Source organism: Sorex fumeus, unplaced genomic scaffold (assembly GCF_029834395.1).
Source record: "Sorex fumeus unplaced genomic scaffold, SorFum_2.1 ptg000043l, whole genome shotgun sequence".
Lineage (NCBI taxonomy): Eukaryota > Metazoa > Chordata > Mammalia > Eulipotyphla > Soricidae > Sorex > Sorex fumeus.
Genome location: NW_026606100.1, coordinates 1,076,973 through 1,087,500, shown reverse-complemented (window position 1 = coordinate 1,087,500; position 10,528 = coordinate 1,076,973). Strand labels below are relative to the sequence as shown.

The 10,528-nt window shown below is 37.2% G+C and overlaps 1 protein-coding gene across 7 annotated transcripts in view; it reads left to right on the top strand.

Annotated features, from left to right (window-relative positions):
* Positions 1-10,528, top strand: part of NRG3 (neuregulin 3) — a 1,132,961-nt gene that overhangs the window by 583,088 nt on the left and 539,345 nt on the right. The window lies entirely within an intron of this gene.

Below are 10,528 nucleotides of genomic sequence, written 5' to 3'. Positions count from 1 at the left end.
AGGAAGGAAGGAAGGAAGGAAGGAGAGGGAGGGAGGGAGGGAGGGAGGGAGGGAGGGAGGGAAGGAGGGAGGGAAGGAGGGAAGGACGGGAGGGAGGGAGGGAGGGAGGGAGGAGGAGGAGGAGGAGGAAGGAAGAAGGAAGCGGAAGGAAGGGAGGGAGGGAGGTTCCTTCTTCGTCCTTCTTGCCGTCGTCTTCCTTTGAGGGAGGGAGGGAAGAAGGAAGGAAGGAAGGAAGGAAGGAAGGAAGAAGGAAGGAAGGAAGGAAGGAAGAAGGAAGGCAGGCAGGCAGGCAGGCTCTATGGCTATAAATGAGCAAGTTTCTCGTAACTCAAGAAGACAAACAGCCTTCATGTAAATAAGTCCTCACCTTCTTTGTGAAATGATCTACTGAGAAATCATCATATCTCTTCATAAGTATGTTATAAGCAAATATAGGTTCATTTGCCCTTTTAAGTTTCAATTTACTTTGAGAAATTGACACTTTAGTAGAAGGAATATATTCTCTCATCCTCATCTCCTTTCACTCTCCTTCATTTCTTTCTTTTCTTCATTTCATTTTCATTTCTTTTTTTTCTATTTATCCTGAAATTGCACATACCAGAGAAATAGGAATTTTCATATTCAAAGAACTTGTGCTCTGGATGTCAGAGTTTGAACACCATTTCAACCTGTTCCCTTTCTATGCCCCACCCCAGTCCTTAAAAAGTGTTTACCGGGGCTGGAGAGATAGCACAGCGGGTAGAGCATTTGCCTTGCACACGGCCGACCGGGTTTGATTCCCAGCATCCCATGGTCCCCTGAGCACCGCCAGGAGTAACTCCTGAGTGCAGAGCCAGGAGTAACCCCTGTACATCGCCAGATGTGACCCCAAAAAGCAAAAAAAAACGTGTTTACCTCCCAAGTCTCCTGCAGTAGCCCCTTCCAAGATTTCCACTTATGCACCCTTGAAATACCCTTATGACCCTCTGTAAAGAAACTCTATTCTGTACTAGAAAGATGCCTGAGTCCACAGAGTACATCAAGGAAGAAGCCATAGAGCTTAAAGAACTTAAAAGAGACATTGAAAGAGGAGCAGAATTTTAAATGACAATGATTCTCTTTTCAGCATAGGTAGTGGTCTCCTGATGAAGAACCAGGATCTCCAAACTGATAGAGACATAAATGTCAGGGTGTGATCATTTCTAGTCCATGGTTATTAGAATAGAAGTGAATGTGGAGGACCTATTTTGGGCCAAGTGTAAGTGTGGAGAGAATGTGTTCTGAGTAATGAGAAGTCTGACTGCCTATTCTGGGTGGGACAACTTATTAAATCTTCCTGAATGGGTGAGAAATGTAGCCAGCTCAGGTATGAGGACTTGCTCATTTGTGAATAATGGACTTCAGTTGAAGATACTTATTTAAGGAATGTTGCAGTTCAGATTAGTTGGGGATACTGTGTCATCCTTTTCATTATCGCTATTCAGTTTTTCATCAGGGTCAGAACTGTGCCAGGTGTCTTGGAATTTTCTCCATTGTGTCCTAGAATGTGTATACTAACAAACAGCTAATTGCTTTCATATCACTTCTAATCTAGTTTAATAATGCAAAACCGGGCATTCTTCCTTTCCTCCTTCCTTCCTTCACCTGGTGGGACTCAGGGCTTTCTCATGGCTTTAGGCTCAAGGTTCAGTCATAGTTATTCTCAGTGGAGAATATGTGATGGAGATCTAACTGAATTTACTGTTATCTCTTCATTCCCTAGAAAGTTTTCTTGTAGTACTTGTTAATATTAATTGACTCTATTTTTAGTTATAAATCTTCTTATGGGAGTCAGATTTTTTGGTGAAAATTACTGAAGCCTACAACCAGACATAGCTAGATAAAAGTCTACCATTGGGGTCTGGGAATGTGAGTCTGCAGTAAAACATCCCTGTTATTATATGTGAGGATCTGGAATCAGTGCTTAGCACTGCAGGGGAGAAGGGAAATAGAAAATTCTAACTTTGCACTCATTTTATAGACATTTTAAAGCAATAACTGAATATTTCAGAGGAGAAAAAATGTTTTCTTCTCCCATCAGATAGTATTAGAATAGAGTGAATATTGAGGGCTAATATGAGATATCACATCTGTAAAATGTTTATTCATTTGATAAGAACACATGATCATCTTCTGGCAGTGTTAGCTAAAGAACAATGAATAAAATAGAGTTCAATAGTAATTTGCTAACACTAGAAGGATTTGGTATTTTCACGATAGAGTTTCCCAGAGATCTATAAATAATAAATAATACTTCACTAAAAGATATAATTCTTAGCCTTGAGGTAAGTGCAGTCAGGTGAACTACTCAGCAGAATAGAGCTGTTACAGATGTAGGATTTTGTGTCCTGATAATCATGTTTCTGTTCTATTCTCAGCCCCAGGCCTACTGACCATGCTCAGCAGTCGCATCTACAATCCTCCTAGTATCCACCATGTTCGTTTCATAAAATGATGTCTTGGGAAGCAAAACTTGAAAGAGTCCTTAGCTGAAGATTCTACTTTTTCTTTGTGGGTTCCTCGACCCTCTTTGGTCTATCAGAGTGGTCTTTTTGGAAATCTGTATCTGTTTTCATTCCCAATTGATATCGCTTGCCACTCCTTTCTACCTATCCCTGAGGCACTACCCAGTCTCTTAGCTCTAATTCTATATCTCTTTTATGTCATGTGTATTATAGTCCTAATCTCTCTCTGCTGCAAGAGCTGATGGGGACTCGCGGGTACTTCATGGAACATAGATCCATTTTTTGTTTTTCATTTCTTACCTTCTGCTCATGCCCACTAAAAATTCCCTCCGGTCCCCAGTTACCTGATGGATGAACTCCAACTGAACTATTGAAAGGACATAGGATATTCTAAAGGCATAAATCAATGCTATTTCTCTGCCCTATTTCAAATAAAATCTTTTTTACAAGATATGTTATTCATATTTGTCAAAGGTATGCTATGTTTCAAATTAATCTGTGGGGAAATAAAAACTTAAAGGACCCTATTAATAATTGAACTTCGCATACTTCTTAAAATTTTTCCTAAATGATTCATTCAGCAAATAACTTCTGAGCATCTGTTGTATGAGGAGTTGCATATGTGCCAAGTGGGATAAATAACTTAGCAAGAATTGATAGTAGAGACAACACCATATTTGGAATTTTGAAGATAATGTCTATTTATTAAAGCAAGTATAGTATTTCATGTCCACATAAAAATAATCCTTTAAATCTTCACACTAACCTTGGTAAATTTCTTTATATGCTTTTTCATCTATTTAAAAACAGCACATATTTGAAAACCAAAACATAATGTAAGTTCAAAACCTTGGACTTTTAACATATCCATACTATTGTATTGCAGACATATTTCGTTCACATATAGGTACATATAACAAGATGGATATACAGTGCGGGTGACTCTTAAAATATGATAGTTCAAGGATGAGTGATTGACTCATCAAGCTAACATTTCAGTTAATGTAGGGTTTTTTTGGTAAATAAAGGAAGAGAGTGAAGGAGGAATGAAAGAATTGGCTCTTGAGTCTGTAACTGCCTTCATGAAACTTGGATTATAATTTGATTTTTTTAGTAATTTATTGTGGACGCACAGTTGACTTAGGGGGGAATGAAGAGAGATGAGATGAAAGAGAGGAAAAGGTCGGAGGGAGGTAGCAATTAGAGCATTTGTATTGATTTTCTATAATATATGTTTTCTCCTATAAAAATGTTGCACAAGCTTGAGGCCACTTAATATAATATTTTCAAATGGGTTATCAAATATCTCCATTTTAGGTGACATATCCCCTTTGGTATCCTTGTACAAATAATGTGTATTTCTACTCGACTAATTCATTTAGGAGGACAACAGACACCTCAGGGGAGACATTTCACATCTTTCTTCAGAAAGACTCCTCTGTGTGGTAATGAAAGGCAAACATGTTTTTCCTCTTCTCTTCCTTCGCTCCCTGTTATCTCAGAAGCAGGAATTAATTAGCATCCTGCAGCCTTCTACTTTAAATTGTACTTTGAGAGACTCATACATTTAATGATGTTTTGGGGTTTTGATTCCTTTCCCTTATTTTTGAAAACATCACAGCTACTTCCAGAATCTCTTAGGTTAGACAAACCAACAATAGGAAAAAAAATGTTGCCGTCTTCCTCTGAGTGAAAACCCACTTTCCACTGAGGGAAGGGGTGTGGTGAAGGTATTGTAGAAAAGAGGTGGTGACTTTCTTTCTGAGTTGATATATGTTGCCAGAGGCAATTTAAAAAAAAAACCACTCTACCAATACAACAATATCCCATGACAGAATTTTAGCAAAATCAGGGTAGGTTTTCTCCAAACACATCTGACTATTTTTTTTAATTAGTGAGACACCATGAGGTACAGTTGTAGACTTACAGAGGTACAGTTGTAGACTTACAAATTTTTGTGCTTGGGTTTCAGTTATACAATGATCAAATACCATCCGTCCACCAGTGCCCATTTTCCACCACCACGGGTTCCAGTGTCCCTCCCACCCCCATCCCCCCCCATCCCACCCTGCCTCTGTGGCAGGGTATTCCCTTTTGTTCTCTCTCTCTTATTGGGTGTTGTGATTTGCAAAAGAGGCATTGAGGGGCAATCATAGTCGGTCTATAGTCTACTTTCAGAATGCTTTTCCCATCCTGGGAGAAACACATCTGACACATCTGACTATTGACATAGCTTCAAATGCAGTGCTATGATCCTCTAACTGGGAAGCACAATAATGAGACATGTGGTGCTAGATGACCTAATGTATACACTCATAGGCTTGCCCTTTTATAAAATCCAATCTATCAAACTGTAATTGAGTTCTTCTGCAGTCAGTCACTGGACAATATATTGTACAAGGAAACAAACATTTCTGTGTTCCCAAGGAGTTTGGAGGAGAACAAGAGTCATAAGAAATGTAGAAGTAAACAATAAAACAATGCATAACTGGTATTGTGAAAATATGTATTAAATGTGTCACAAATGAAAGATTTCTATTTTTACTTGCTAAATGAAGAGAGATGCTAAATGGGTTGGAGAGATAGCACAGTGGGTAGAAAGTTTGCCTTGCACACAGCTGACCCGGGTTCGATTCCCCCATCCCTCTTGGAGAGCCCAGCAAGCTACCGAGAGTATCCCACCCGCACAGTAGAGACCTGCAAGCTCCCCATGGCATATTCAATATGCCAAACACAGTAACAACAAGTTTCACAATGGAGATGTTACTGATGCCTGCTTGAGCTAACTGATGAACAAAGGGAGGACAGTGCTACTACAGTGCAATGGAGACAGAGAGCAGGGGGAGGGAGGGAAGGAGGGAGGGAGGAAAGGAGGTAGAGGGGAGGGAGGAAAGGAGGAAGAGAGACGTCAACAAGATCTTCTATGGATTAAACAAAAATGTAACAACTTGAAACAGACTAAAATCACTATAGGATCTTTAAAAAGTTCTATAGCCAAATGAACATTCATGAAAATTATTTATAGACATCCAGGCAAGTGATTGCTAATTGAACAATACATCAACTAAGGAGCCAAATGGGAGAAAGTTGAAACTCTTAAAGATACTTTGCTATTTGAAAATAGTTGTAGGTGTACTGAGGTTTCAAAGAAAGGCACCTGGACAGGCCCTGGGAATACACATATTCAAAACGTCCATAAGAGATCTTTAACTTCCATGCTTGATGATGTGTATATATCTTTTCCCAGATGAAGCTCATCTGAAAAAATGGAAGAGACGTAGCTGTTTTAAAATAATGCTTGTGGGGCCAGAGTGATAGTACAGCAGGTAGGGCATTTGCCTCACACGTGTCTGACCCGAGTTCGATCCCCAGCTTCCAATATGGTCCCCCCAGCACTGACAGGAGTAATTCAGAGCCAGGAGTAACCACTGAGCATTGCTGGGTGTGGCCTGTCACTGTCACTGTCTTCCCGTTGTTCATCGATTTTCTCGAGTGAGCCCAGGAACGTCTCCATTGTGAGACTTTGTTTTTACTGTGTTTGGCATATCAAATATGTCATGGGTAGCTTGCCAGGCTCTCCGAGAGGGGCTTAGGAATTGAACTCAGGTTGGCCATGTTGGCTGCGTGCAAGGCAAACGCCCTACCCGCTGTGCTATTGCTCCAGCCCAGGGTGTGACCTAAAAAGCAAAAAATAAAAAAATTAAAATGCTTGCTTCCCAATACAATTTCAAAAGACATGATAAGAACAGGAGCACATGACATATCAAGTGGAACAAAATAGGGTTAGAAAGATAGTAAAATAGTTACAGCATTTGCCTGGCATGTAGCTGATGCAGGCTCCATAACTGGCAACCCATATTGTTTCCTGAGCACTGTCAGTAGCAATCCCTGAACATAGAGCCACTAGTAATCCCTGAGTACAGCACCATATGACCCCAAAACCAAGATGGAAATAAAACGGTCAACAAAACACATCTCCAGGAAAAGTTCCTTAAGAGATGCAGTCTTTAGACTGATTAACAAAGAAAGACTAAGACACACCTAAAATATGCTAACAATAAGTAAACTAAAAAAATCTGAAATTAGGAATATGATATATGAACAAAATAAGACTATCAGCATCATTTGAGATTACAAAACGATCCAGCAATTTTCTTTTATGGATTATGGTCAAAATAACTAAGATAAGGAACTCTAAGAGGTCATTGTATGCCCATGTCCACAGCAATATTATTCATAGTAGCAAATGTGAAATCCTGACACATATTTACACAAAATGTGTCCCTTCACAAAAAGGACAGATGTGGTGTGATTGGGCTCATATACAACAATTAGATTATTTATTTCCATAATGATGGAAATAGAATATTAACTGCCAGACATAAGTAAAATTATAGTTAGTCTTCAATGCTTATGAGTATTTGGTTTCACAAGATGGAAAACATTCTGGAGATGTAGGATGGTAATGGTTGCACACAGCAATGTAGATTCACTTAAATTACACTGACACTGGTTTATCCCTAGTACCATATTTGGTCCACTGAGAACCACCATAGTGACCTTTGACCCCTAATTCCAGAGCCAGGAGTAGGTCTTTACACTGTCGTATGTGGTCAAACCCCCAAAACCCTAAACAAGAAATGAAGGTGGATATATAAAGTAAGGTCTGAAAGACAGAAAACAGTACAGATAGGTCCCAAAAATAAAGAACATAATGAAGGCTTTAAGTTTAAAAATAGTCTTATTAGAAAAGGGAAGAGGGACGGAGGTGGTGGTGAGGGTGGAGGTGAGGTGGTGAGGGTGTTGCAAGTAGTAGTAATACCAAGATATTGCACTAAGAATTTAACATATACCGTCACAGTGGCCTGCTCATTTTGAATAAAGTTTCCTTTAACATTTTCTTGCCTTATGGGTCATCACAAGTGTTTGGATGCAAAAACTTCAGCTCATACCCTAAACCACTAATTTTATATGTATTTATAAATTATACAGATCATGGAATTACCTGTGTCTCATTTGAAAGAGCTTCCTATAGTTGTGGTTATAGGGAATTGTAGACCCTTTAATTTTTTTTAAGTAATACATGAGAAAATAAACTTCTTTGAAAGGACAGTTTTGTAGCACCCATATGAAATAAGTTGGTGAAATCAAGATTGAAATTAAGGACATCAGTTGGGGATCAAAGAGGAACACAGCCTGAATCAAGATGACGGAGTATGAAAGCAGAGTGTAAAATTATTTAAAACGTTTGGATCAAGTTGAATCAATTGAATTTAGCTGATAATTATTCACAAAAGGGGGCCAGAAATGGGTGGGGTTTATAAAGACACTGGGGTATCTGAAACCATAGTGAGGCCAAGAGTTCAGTGATGTACAGAGAGTTCAGGAAAGGAACTGTCCTGAATTAGAACTAGTTGCTAAGATAATATTCTCAGTACAATCTCCTATAGGATTTGAGGATGCATTTTTAAGATTCATAATTAATTTTAAAGAAATAACACAAATCCTAAATATGTATGCCACCATGGATACTTGTGCACAGTAAGCTCTGTTGACTGAGTCCGATTTTTAGGTGGTCAGAAATTTCAGAGCTGCTTCAGCCATTTGAAATCAGACCCAGTGGTGACTTCTGCTGAAATTAGCTTGAGATTCTATAGACATCCACTATTGTCCTCTCATATGTCATGCCAGCATAAGGTTGGGAATAGTTAAAAACAATAGACAGGTACTTTTAACCTTTTTTTTTTTAGTATTCTTTTATGTGGGGAATAATTGATTGGGTGAAGTGGATTGCATTTCAATGTTCAGACAGGCTCCTTTTGTTATTGCTTTCAAATTTGCATCTGCTTTTAAAATCACCTTGCCTATTTTGAAAGCACAGTGCAGCTCTCTTGTGTTTCTTTTTTTGGTGCAAGACAATGTAGAAAGGCTCATGGCAAAAAGTGGAGGGATATTCACTATCCAATTTAGTATCATCAGATAACTGACATTTTTAACAAAACAGAACTTTGAAATAAGTATGAGGTAATGGTAGAAACCATGGAAGTTGAAATTAAACTTGCTTGATTTTCAATAAGGGTACTATCACTTAAGGGCTTGTAATTTTAGAAATTGAACTAAATCATTGAGTATGTTTGTCTGAAGCACAGGAATAATTATACCTCTGGCTTAGGGTTACTATGAAGGTTAGGCTTTGCATATAAATCTATTTATATGTGTATAGATATATACATGGATAATAACAGATAATTAAAAAAAGAAGCCCACTTCTAAAAGAAACAGCATTTCTATTCTATTCTTAAAATGAAATACTCAACGTTTTTGAGGTTTAAGTAACTATTATGATAAATGAACAAATCAGACACAAAATATCAAATATTGTATGATGCCATAAACCTAAAAATAATAATTAGTCAAATATATAAAGGAAATATATGCATTAAAATATAGATTCATGTCTGCCTTTACCTGAGTTTGAGAGATAGGATGCAAAGTGACTATGATTACAAGATTTTTGCTGGGGGATGATAATTATATCTAAGATTATAAAAGAGTGATTGTTATATCACTCTATAAATAACTTATAAAACTTTCAATAGTTTAGCATTCTTTAACAGGTGAATATCATGGTTTTAATTTATATTTCAATAAATCCCTTTAAATATATGCATGACCTTATGCTGACCTGAATATGCTAAATAAAAATAATCTATGTCTATGAGAAATTTTTTATTAATGCTGCAGGAGGGAGAGGGAAAAATGGTGACTTCTGCATTTGTTCGCTATAAATATATGTGACCTTTCATTTATGCAGAAGCCTTGTTTGGTAATAACTCTCTAGGTCATACCTGTTTTTTTCTGTTGTGTATTGCCATCTATGAATAGCTGTTTCTCGTCTACCATACCTAACTCTACTTGTGACTTAAAGCAAACCGAGAGCCCTGACATATGAGACAGGTTTAGTCTCAAGGTATAGAGAAAGAGAAGATGAAGCCAAACTATATGCTTTTTAAGGTTGTGCTCTTAAATAGTGTATCTCATAGTTTTTTGTGTATTGTTGGCCAAAGTAACTAACATAGTCAAGACTAGTGCCGGTGAAATTAAATGCACTCCTTCCTTGGAGCAAAAGAATTATGAATACATGTAAACAACAGTAAAATAATGCTAGCATCCTTACTAGAAGGTAACCTTCCATTAATACTTTCTATATGTTCTATTTTCTTACTATCCACATATTTTTCCTTATCTTTCTTTTTTGCCACTAGGATTTTCCCCTTATTTAGATAGATCTGGTTCTCCTCTATCATAAAAAATAAGAACCCACCTAATATTCCTCATCTCCATCTTATGTCTTTCATTTCTTGAATTAAAATATTTGACTAGTTATGTATCGCTGTTATTATTATTACTACTACTATTATTATTGGTTTTAAATTAAACTGCTTATATTCTGACTTGAATTTTTTTCAGTTATGGTGATTAAATTTTTTCTTTCTGAGCTTCCAGTGGCCTTATTCCTCAAATCTAGTGACATATTCTTCAACAACTTTATTTTCTTCCTGAACTTACTTAGAATATGCCACATATTTGCAGTTCATTAACACTAATAATTGTGAACATAGACTCTTATCAGAAACACTGGAATCAATTCTTTCTTTGTCCATGACGAACGTATTTCTCTTACCGGTAAATAATGCTAGTAACTAATAGGAGTTTACGCAGACTTGATATTTTTTTCTAAAATTATCTAGATAAAACATGATAATGTTTAAAATGTAATACCAGTGAGTGTTAAGTATTACTATATATTACTGTTAAGATTTCATGCAATTATTCATGCCTTATATATACACTAGTGTATATATCTGATGCTTTTTTTTAATACAAGAGAATAGTCACTTCTCTTTGTAGTTATTCTCATCAATTGGACTTTTGTCTACAGCAGCCTCCTCATGTAGCTTTAAAGTAATTTATTCTTCTGACTTTTTACCTCCGAAACCCATTTTTATCTATTTCTACCTCTAAACATTTTACTCCTTAATTTT